This window comes from Gigantopelta aegis, chromosome 14, assembly GCF_016097555.1.
Source record: "Gigantopelta aegis isolate Gae_Host chromosome 14, Gae_host_genome, whole genome shotgun sequence".
Classification (NCBI taxonomy): domain Eukaryota; kingdom Metazoa; phylum Mollusca; class Gastropoda; order Neomphalida; family Peltospiridae; genus Gigantopelta; species Gigantopelta aegis.
The window spans coordinates 21632154-21643003 of NC_054712.1; the positions used below are offsets into that span (position 1 = coordinate 21632154).

The 10850-nt window shown below is 35.7% G+C and overlaps 1 long non-coding RNA gene across 1 annotated transcript; it reads left to right on the plus strand.

Moving 5' to 3' along the window:
- Positions 1–216: 216 nt before the first annotated feature.
- LOC121388598 lies at positions 217–3735 on the plus strand. Its single transcript, XR_005959986.1, has 3 exons — positions 217–345; positions 1468–1524; positions 3647–3735. It is a non-coding gene; the product is annotated as an uncharacterized LOC121388598 (long non-coding RNA).
- The last annotated feature ends 7115 nt before the right edge of the window (positions 3736–10850 follow it).

Consider the following 10850-nt stretch of genomic DNA (forward strand, 5'->3'; position numbering starts at 1 on the left):
TCTTCCATTACTATCAATGAGAGGAAGGGAAGTGTGCGTGCCGTAGTTCAAATTCCAATCTATGGAATGTTGTTGTACTATTCAATTCAATTAATAAATGTTTTATTTCATGACTTTCATTTTCTCACTGTTGCTGCTAGTCGACCTTGAAATGTATCGCTGCTTAAACTATGATAAGTGCATTTAATCATTGACAACAAAATACTTGTTTTAACAGGAGTGGTGTACTGTGTTATAATCAGTGAAATTTTGAAGACTGTTGAAAATTATACCAAGAATTCAGGATATAGTGACTACATCTTGTTGTTCTTCTTTTCAAAATATGTGTGGATGATTGGTCTGGTGGTAAGTCAACTAAGGGTTTGCCTTTTTTTCTGTATACTACATATCGACCACTAATAGCAATGAAGTACACATGTTTGCACTAATGTGCAATAGTCTACCTTCGCATTTCCAGCATTTGCCTTCATCGGTATATCAAACATGGCATTGTAGAACTACTGTCTGGTAGTAATTTGTTAAAACGCCCTTTTAAATGCTATGCAAGCTGCCGTTTGATTAAATCTTAATAACAACTTTTTATAAAAGTTTTATCATTAGTCATTATTCATGCCGATTCGCCGGTCTTCTTTTAAAGATAATTTTTTAAAATATAGGCCTGAGTGGTATTTGTCTGAGATTTATATTTATCATCCATTAAAGGCTTTTGTAGGAGATATCGCTGGCACTATAATTTGTGATATCTCTTGATTGTAATATTATAATCTTGATTGGTCAAATTTTAATCACAAGACAATGTATTGTTACGTCACTGTGTTTGTTTCAGCGCTAAACCTACCATTAATCACGTCACGCCACTGCCGTTCTGCTAGTTAACGTGTCCACCGCTGACATTCAACCCACATTACTGACATTGTTTACAACTGTCGCAAATGAAAAGAATGATAATAGATGATAAAAAGAATACCCCTTCGTGTCTTGTGATATCATAATTTATCAGCACTCATTGATGAAAGTTTCATACTTTTATCAACTCGTGCTGATAAATTATGATATCACAAGACACCCAGGGAGTATCCTTTATATCTCCAACACTGCTAAACCCAGTTTCAGGACAGAGGGATGTTAATAGAAAAAATGCATACTTTGTCAGCCATAATATTATAGCTGACAAGCATGGTGACTGTTAATATATGAAATAGTAAATTATTAATCATTTAATTTATTCTGGCTGCCACACTGTACAGTAACGTGTTGTGAAAAGTAAATGATTAATCATTTAATTTGTACTGATTACACAGCATAAGAATATATTCGTTTTATTGACAGTATATGACATTCACATACTAATATTGTTTTTGGTTTTTACTTAAATATTGTCTAAATTATTTCATCACTTATTTATGTTTAAACATATCTTTATTGGTACATGTAATAACATTTGTAAACTGATTTATGGTTTTTCAGTATGTTGTTCCTGCACTCGTTGGTGTTATTGGCAGTGGTCTAAAGTTGAAGGGTCTTGTAAGTAGTTCAGTCTTCAAACAAACAGCTGTAACTGAAAACCACAGCCACAGCCACAGCCACAGCCACACAGCCAAGCCAGCCACACACACCGCCACACACACAGCGCCACACACACAACGCCACACACACAGCCACCGCCACACACAGCGACCGCCACACACATAGCCACCGCCACACACACTAGACTTATGTGGGAGGTAACATTATTTTATAGAGTTTGTGAACTTTATTGTAATAATTAGCTCAATCGGATGAGTGCTCGCTTGAGGTGCTTGCGTCTCAGGATCGAAGCACCTCGGTGGATCCATTCAGCTGATTGGGGTTTTTCTTGTTCCAACCAGTGCACCACAACTGGTCAAATGCCATGGTATGTGCTTTCCTATCTGTGGGAATATGCATATTGAAGATCCCTTGCTGCATTAGGAAAAATGTAGCGGGTTTCCTCTGATGACTACGAGTCAGAATTACCAAATGTTGACATCCAATAGCCGATGATTAATTAATCGATGTACGCCAGTGGTGTCGTTAATTTATTATTATTATTATTGTACTAAGAACAAGCTTTTACGAACAAAAGCAACTTTCAGTATACTTTATTGATTTACTTATTTCATTTTGTTTACAGGAAAGCACATTTGTTTAACGATTCTTCAGTTCATTGTTCAAATAATGTGGTCATTGCACCACCTTTGTCTACAGAATGTAAAAACAAATCTTTTGCTCCCACTACAATTTTCTCTTAAGTGGCAAATATAAGTATAATAATGAAGTTTGTTTTGTTTAAAGACACCGCAAGAGCATTTTGATTTATTGATCATCAGTTATTGGATATCAAACATTTCGACACTGTCATAGAGAGGAAACCCACTACATTTTTCTATTAGTAGCAAGGGATCTTTTATATGCACCATCCCACAGACAGCATAGCACATACCACGTCCGTTGATATACTAGTCGTGGTGCACTGGATGGAGCAAGAAATAGCATGCTGACAGGGATCGATCCCAGACCGACCGACCAGATATTCGAATACTTGAAAATACTATTCGAATAATTCGAATTGCAAATTAGATAGTGAATATTCAACTATTCGGACCGAATACTACTTATTATTTCTACTTCTACTACTTCTACTACTTCTACTACTACTACTACTACCACGTATAGGGGAATGTCCGAATAACACTCCATTCCTGAAAAAATAATGGAGACAAAAATAATGGAGACGAGATCCGCAAGGGCCGAGTCCCATTATTTTACAGGAATGGAGAGTCACTAGGAGTATTCCCCAACTTAAAATACAGCAATTAAAATATTATGTATCAAATACATGTACGTACGTATTAGATTTTAATGTTGGTGGTTCTCGAGGGGTAATAAACTATTGGGTTTTTTGTCCATTACCTTTCAGTCCAGGCAGGTGTATTTTATTACTACTGTACTACTACTACTACTGTACTACTACTACTACTACTACTACTACTACTACTACTACTACTACTACTACTAAAAAACAACATCAATAATAATGATGATGAAAATGAGTTTACCACACATTCCATAGTATAAAATCTGCAATCATTGCTCTACACAACACTGAGTTATGCCTATTTTGTCTTTGAGAAAATTAGATATTAAATATCCTTGTGTTGATGAACCTCTATCCTAAACCCGTCTACCGGCCTCGGTGGCGTCGTGGTTAGGCCATCGGTCAACAGGCTGGTAGGTACTGGGTTCGGATCCCAGTCGAGGCATGGGATTTTTAATCCAGATACCGACTCCAAACCCTGAGTGAGTGCTCCGTAAGGCTCAATGGGTAGGTGTAAACCACTTGCACCGACCAGTGATCCATAACTGGTTCAACAAAGGCCATGGTTTGTGCTATCCTGCCTGTGGGAAGCGCAAATAAAAGATCCCTTGCTGCTAATCGGAAAGAGTAGCCCACGAAGTGGCGACAGCGGGTTTCCTCTCAAAATCTGGTCCCGTTAAATAAAACATTTCTTTCTTTCTTTCCTAAACCTGTCTAAGTTAGCGTGTTTCAACAATAATGATACGAACATGAATTATCATCACCACTGAGCTAACATCAAGCTAAAGTCATCTATATTTTTAATTTCAGCTCATCGGCTACATGGTTGTTGGTAGCCTGTCTCTGTTGACCATGGGCGCCGCAAACATCATGCATATAATTGCAGTGGTATATCGACACGATGAATGGTAATGGAGGTTTTCGTTTCTTTCATAATTAATGCTGTGTTCGGGTGTGCTCGAAAATTGATATATACGAGTTGTAAACTCATCATCCAGGCGCATTACACCGTGTGACAAATACATAGTTAACATACATGACAAGAACACGCATTGTCATGGCTAAATATCTACAGCTAACAAAGAACAGCGGGTACGTAATCAAAAACAGATAGAAAGTATGAAGAAAAAACATCAGTTTTTACAAAACTCTAGATAAGTCTTAAATAAATATAGCAAGGTTTTGAAATAATGGTACATTATATAAAACAGCAAAACTTTAACTTTCATTTTGAAACGTTGGATTAATTAGTGTTATAATATTTTGTTATATATTTTCTTCTGATGTTTTCAGTATTGTGATTGTTACGATTAAGATATATAGTGGTATTCTTCTCCGATATGTGTATTGCTGAGTTTACGTAATCTATTTTCTTTACTTAAACCATGTTTTCAGTATTGTGATTGTTACGATTAAGATATATAGTAGTATTCTTCTCCGATATGTGTATTGCTGAGTTTACGTAATCTATTTTCTTTACTTAAACCATGTTTTCAGTATTGTGATTGTTACGATTAAGATATATAGTGGTATTCTTCTCCGATATGTGTATTGCTGAGTTTACGTAATCTATTTTCTTTACTTAACCATGTTTTCAGTATTGTGATTGTTACGATTAAGATATATAGTGGTATTCTTCTCCGATATGTGTATTGCAGAGTTTACGTAATCTATTTTCTTTACTTAAACCATGTTTTCAGTATTGTGATTGTTACGATTAAGATATATAGTGGTATTCTTCTCCGATATGTGTATTGCAGAGTTTACATAATCTATTTTCTTTACTTAAACCATCTACCGGTTTCGATCGGTGATCTTAAATTTAACGTAAGCACCTTTGTTACAATCCAGTCTCTATTTTGGTCCGATAATCTCAAAAAATAAATTTCAAAGCAAAATGTGGTTCAAAATAATGGATAAAACAAGAGTGAGTGGTATGCTGGTAACAGTATAGACATATATGAGTCACTAATATTAAGTTAAACATTCCTAAAATATAATTATAAAAAATAACGTTACAAAGTTACAGAATAAAAATACCAACTTTATTTAACTTGCCACTTGCAAGGAATATGCGACTTTGGCATAATGTCTGAAATAAAATATTGATTATAATTATTTTAACTAATGTCTATAATATAATAATATACATTAAATGTGTGTATTTTCGTATATTTGCGTTTATGCTATAATAACATTCTATACTATTTTGGGGAGATTATATATATTAAAAACCACCTTTAAAACCGAGACCCAAAATTTTGCTAATTTTTATATCGACCCTCAATTACTTGTAAAACAATTCTTAACCTTTAATTTCTTACCCATAATAATAATATCGATTCAGCCATTGAATGTCTTGGACTACGTCCCTGGTGAAGATAGAATGAATGAATGAATGAATGTTTAACGACACCCCAGCACGAAAAATACATCGGCTATTGGGTGTCAAACTATGGTAATGCAAATAAATAAAGAGATGATCAACATCAATATAAAAATTCAAGATTTAAACAAAAACAGTGTAAAGAACTGTGCAAAAACACAAATATCACAGATAGATACTGAATTTTACTCAAAACTTCTATTGTGTGCTGTATTGGCCATTCTCAAAGAAAATGTTACACCACTGCACCACGGTGAGGTTACAGCACGCGCAGGGGCTGGTGAAGATAGGGGCTGTGTCAGTGGTGAACGTGCCAGAACCGTACTTGTATATAAGCATGCTAGGGTGAATTAAAGCGTGTTAACCGTATATAAACCGATAAACCGTTGTTGTCCTTTTAGGCATTTGAAGAAAAGTATTTTTTGAGCTTTATCAGCAAGGTGTTGCTTTGCATGATCTGGATAGATCTAATTTGAACGACAAAACCGTTATCCGTGATCAACACCGTATCTCTGTACAATGCAGGGCCGAATGGGCACAATAGTGGGTGATTCAATTAATCTATTTAGTGTCTCGCCTATAGGAGGACAACCACTCCCGAGAAAATTCTTTACTGAGCAATACATCTTTTTTACTGCCACAAAGAGGACTGCCACTCCAAGACTAGTTCACTGAAACAAAACTAGCACCGGACAGAGCTCATTGGAATAAACACAGCTGTTATGACATGCATTCATGAATCACCATCAAAACGGTGATGATATCAGTGCGAGTTCAGCCAGACCGAGCAGAAAGAACCGTCCGCTAGACTGGTTTATGCACTTGACGGTAAACCAAGTGATCGCGAATGGTGAGCATTCCCATCCCCACCGGTGACACCCGCCATGAGTGCTGCCACCACAGCGGTCAAGTGTATATGGGTGTGCATGCAAGTCACAACCTAGGACTTTGGCTTTGGCTTGGTGATTTTAGAACGTCTCCTAGAGAGCTTGTACAATAATACACACAAACGGGTGTTTGTTTTTTTTGCAAATGTTACGTTTAATTCCTATTCAATACTTGTTTTCTTTACACACGCGTGAAAACAAAACCAAACCCTGACATATTTCATATACAATTCATCATCTAAAATGCACGAAGTTGACTTATTTAAATTTTACAAAAATCTCTGTATGTTTTGAATGCAGGTTCCGTAAATAACTACTGCTATTTGCATAACAAAGGCATCACTCAATATATATTACAGAATACGCAAAAAATGAAAGATTATCCCATCCACCTCAGGGGTTCAAAAAATTTCTAAAAAATTACTTGCCACAGGGCAAGTGCCAATCAGATATTCACTTTCCCCATATATTTTTTCCACTTGCCCATACTTCTTAAAGGCACTCAATCACGGATTTTCTGGGCCTCTCTAAATATGGATTATAAATGGAAATTACATTCATTTGGAATACCAAACCTAGTTACTGTATGATCCAAAACATTTTAATTGAACTACGATCGAGGGAATTCTATGACACGCTTCATTTTTAAAAGTTAGAACTCTTCATGTTTATAAGTTACAAAATTACGGCAAAACAGACTCGTAGTGATGAGGCTATATATACGACAACCGTATAATGTATTTTTTAATTTTATATAAAGGACCGCCGTGTATAGACACTTGGCGAATGGGGGCCGGCTATAAAAAATATATTATTAATTTCATAACGAAAATAATTGATTATACGCTGAAATAAAATAATAAACATTCAGAACATGAACTCACCATTTATTACTATTACTATTATTATTATTATTATTAAATTATTTTGACTGGTTCGCAAAGTGGTCATTCGGTTTAATGTATAGCGTAAAAAAAACCCAGTGTACTGTCGCATGTTTTGTCGTCCAAAGGTTGGCTTAATTATTACCAATCTGGCATGATTCTACAAGTAAGGTTTTGCTTGGCCGAATGAAAAATTAATATTAATAATAATAATAATACACAATTATTATTATTATTATTATTATTATTATTATTATTAGCCTACTACTGCCTTTTTGGGGTGGAGGGGGCGGTGTTTCATCTGGGGGAGTTTTGGCTATAAAAATGCAAGATTAACGTGCGTGCACACACGCACATACGGCTGGCTGAACTTGTCCCTGCACGTAGAACTGGATTCAACTGGGTTAAGTAATAATTCAATCTAATTAAAATTAGCTCCACTATTACATGTGGATCTAACAGCAGCCCGTTGGAGCTCATGTCCAGTGGACCTTTCATTCGACCAATCAAAACCTTACTTGTAGAATCATGCCAGATCGGTAATAATTAAGCCAACCTTTGGACGACAAAACATGCGACAGTACACTGGGTTTTTTTTTTGACGCTATACATTAAACCGAATTACCACTTTGCGAACCAGTCAAAATAATTTAATAATAATAATAATAATAATAATAGTAGTAGTAATAAATGGTGAGTTCATGTTCTGAATGTTTATTATTTTATTTCAGCTTATTCGCAATTATTTTCGTTATGAAATTAATAATATATTTTTTATAGCCGGTCCCCATTCGCCAAGTCACTATACACGGCGGTCGTTTATATAAAATTAAAAAATACATTATACAGTTGTCGTATATATAGCCTCATCACTACGAGTTTGTTTTGCCGTAATTTTTTAACTTATAAACATGAAGAGTTCTAACTTTTAAAAATGAAGCGTGTCATGGAATTCCCTCGATCGTAGTTCAATTAAAATGTTTTGGATCATACAGTAACTAGGTTTGGTATTCTAAATGAATGTAATTTCCATTTATAATCCATATTTAGATAAATAAGGCCCACTAAATCCGTGATTGAGCGCCTTTAATACAGTGCTTAATAGTGTAATAATATTGAAAGTAATTGGTTTGATTGCACAAATAAAGAATTTTGCTAATTGGTTACAACACTTACTCAGGAAGTACTAAATGTATATGTCTGTCCAGTAGTATCCACTGTCTTCTCTATTTGTTGATTTAAACTTTATTTTTTAAATAGTGTCCATTTGTTGATTTAAAATTTGTTGTTTGTTTGGTAGTGTCCACTTGTTCATCTCAATATAATTATTGTGTCGATGTATGTATTAGTGGCCGTGGATGTGGTGAGAACCCTTTCCAATTGTGAGCCATTCTTTTATGGCTGGCATTGGTTGAAAAATGTTTATGGATTTTGGCCCATGTGTCATTATTGTGAGTGTATTATTTAACATTCTCTGCCCCAAAACACTTCTCTGGGATGTTTTTACCCTGTTCATAGCTGAGAAAAGTCTCGCAAACAGCCGTGGCTGGGCTCAAAGTAAACATGAGCTTTGTTAATGTTTTTAAATAGTGCAGGCTTTGTCAACAACAGCAGGAGATTTTTAATTTATTGAGCATAATTTATTTGTTAAAAACTATTAATAAAGCAGAAAAAAATAATATATTCATGTATGCTTAGAGAGCATCGCACCATCATGATTATGGCGTAGGGCTAATGAAATGTAACTTGTCACGATTATGACGTAGGGCTAATGAAATCTAACTTCACCTTACCCGTTCATTTTACACGGACGTAGATTTACATTTGCAAAGTACTGAAAAACATTAAGTATGTTCTGCTACAAGGTGTATGATATCTAAACTAAAATATCTTGCAACGTTTATAAGAATACAGTTCATAATATTTATGCTTTGTTCAAGTGAACTGGGAAATTATAAACGTGCTTTACGCCCCCGTTCATTAGCAAACATGGGCGTTGATCGGTTGGGGACAGGGGGTGCGTCCCCCTCACTTTTCAACGCCGGGGGACAATCTATATAAATGTCCCCCCCCCCCCCACTTCATCGTTTAGCACGCACACACACACACACACACACACACACACACACACACAGTGTACACACACAGTGTACACACACAGTGCATACACACACACACACACACACACTAACACGTGTTCCCCCCCCCCAACACACACTTTTAAAGCCGGATTGACGCCCATGTTTGCAAAGAGTAGATTCCAGAGTCCACCGCGTTAACGTCTAAAATAATTTGAATATGACAATTTTTGCAAGGATTTGATTGCATTCACAAGGCATGTATATTTTATTTTTTATTAAAAATACACCTGCGAAGTCACAGTATTGTCTCAACGCTCCATTATTTTTCAGTAATGGAGAGATGAAACCTTACTTAATTAACCCACCAAAATCATTTGTTAATTTCCATACTAACATTATTATATTCACATAAAATTATTACTCAGTGGTGTATTTTAAATAGGGGAATATCCTCGTAACTCTCCATTCCTGAAAAATAACGGGACTCGTCTCCATTATTTTTCAGGAATGGAGAGTTACTCGGACATTCCCCATACATATTCGACCCCCCCCCCCCCCCCACCAGATCCAACTCACGCTACGCCCCTGATATTGCACACACACGTGGCCAAAATATTGTATACCCGCGATTGGTGGAGGCGTGACCCTCTGCCTAACCCCACACCCACCTCTGGCTTCGTATGTAGGTGTATTTTATATGGTTTTATATTGATTGTCCGTGTTTTGTAATATACGTTTATATTTGTTCAATTGATAAGTTGTTTGATAGTGACTAATAACATCTTTATCAAACAAATCGATAAGTTTTCGGTCAGGTTCTTTAAAGGGACATTCCTGAGTTTGATGTAATTTTTAAGATGTAATCGACTAACAAAGACTTTTTAACGATTGTAATTACATATCAAATATATTTTTCTGCATAAAATATTAGTGGCTGTATATTAAACGTGTTTCTGATCGTTCTAATATTTGTATTAGATTAAATTTTATTTTTATAATTTTATAATTTGTTTCGTAAGTACGAAATTATTTAAGACAAAATCGAGTTTAAGCTTTTTACAAATATTAAGACGACCAGAAATACATTGAATATACAGACACTAATATTCTAATCGAGAAAAGATATTTAATATCAAATATATTGTTCTGCATAAAATATTAGAGGCTGTATATTAAACATGTTTCTCATTGTTCTAATATTTGTACTAGGTTAAATTTCATTTTATTTTCTAAAATATTTTATTTCGTATGTACAAATTTATTTGAAGACCAAATCCAGTGTGGGCTTCTTACAAATATTAAGACAACCAGAAACACATTGAATATTCTGATATTCTGAACAAGAAAATATATTTAATATGTAAGTTTAATCGTAGAAATAGTTTATTAGTCGGAAATATCTTACAATGCAGCAAACTCAGGAATGTCCCTTTAACAATGCATTCTATGCTCGAATTGGTAGCGTTTAAATGTTTTTATACTTCTTTTCACTGTTCAAACCGAAACTTTAAGTGCAGCGGCAACTCGTTCGACAATTCCATAAAGCGGCCCTCACATATCAGCCGGCGTCCGTGCGATTTTTCTAATCGCAGGAGTCGCCGGGGGATTTAGAGCCCGTGGATGAATCGGGCGAATTTCATGTCTGCGACGTGTGCCCTCACATATTAGACGGGGCCCGGGCGGCGCCCTTTTGAACGTTGGATCGCAGTGGAGACAGTATGGCCGCCAGGGTGTCGGTCGGACGCCGCTAGATAATCTGGCGGGCGCCGGCTGATC